The sequence below is a fragment of the Crocodylus porosus genome, unplaced genomic scaffold (assembly GCF_001723895.1).
Source record: "Crocodylus porosus isolate Cpor-Errol unplaced genomic scaffold, CroPor_comp1, whole genome shotgun sequence".
Taxonomy (NCBI): domain Eukaryota; kingdom Metazoa; phylum Chordata; order Crocodylia; family Crocodylidae; genus Crocodylus; species Crocodylus porosus.
In genome coordinates this window covers 43,662,122-43,663,009 of record NW_017728943.1, presented here as the reverse complement: position 1 = coordinate 43,663,009, position 888 = coordinate 43,662,122, and positions in this window count along the sequence as shown.

Sequence of the window (888 nt, the reverse complement as noted above, 5' to 3'; positions counted from 1 at the left end):
GCACACATCCTGACAGATGGGCAGCATGGACACTTCAAGGCTGAGATAACAACTTTTATGACCAAACTGACATCAGGCTGAGAAAAGCAGAAGATGGATGAGAAACAATTGTAAAAACAGAAATTGGGTATGGAAAAACCCCAAAATGCTGAACAAAAGATGCCAATGCTTATAAAAGAGGACTCTAGAAAATGCTGGGTTGGGTGAGTTTTTCTCAACTGCTGCTTTCTTTGGAGCACAGATGCATCTGTTCACCCCACTCCCGCTGCTATCTTCATTTTCTCTCAATAGGCTTGGGCTGGCCACCCAGTGCTCCTATTGAGCAACTGCTTTATATTAGTGCAAATGAGATTAGGGAACCATCTCTGTGTATATTATTAAGCCAACTTGGAAAGGACATCACTTTCAAACAGTATATGCTTATCAGGTAAAAATTCTTTGTGGTGAATCAGTAGGAAAAAAGTTATTTAAAATAGCCTGCATCTTAAATAAAAAATCACCCTAAAACCATAGGGAATTGCACATTTTTTTTTAAAGCTGCATACTTCCATTCACAAGTTATGTGATGTAGCACAACCCATTGCACAGTGTTGGTAAATTAAATACACCATATCTATATCTACAGTTACATTGTCCAAGAAGGTGTATTACAAAACATTTCTGGACAACAACACAAGTCAGCCTATAGTATAACAACATTGTTTCTCTTAATTAGAGGGATTTTTATTTCTCCCACGTATCTCTTTTGCCCATGTGGATAATAAACAAAGAAAGCAATCATGTATACACAGGGTTTCTAGAAACATAGCAAACACCTTTAATGGTACCAGACTCCTAAAACCCCCCCCACTTTAGTGGACATTCCTGTTTGTGTACACTATACTGTAG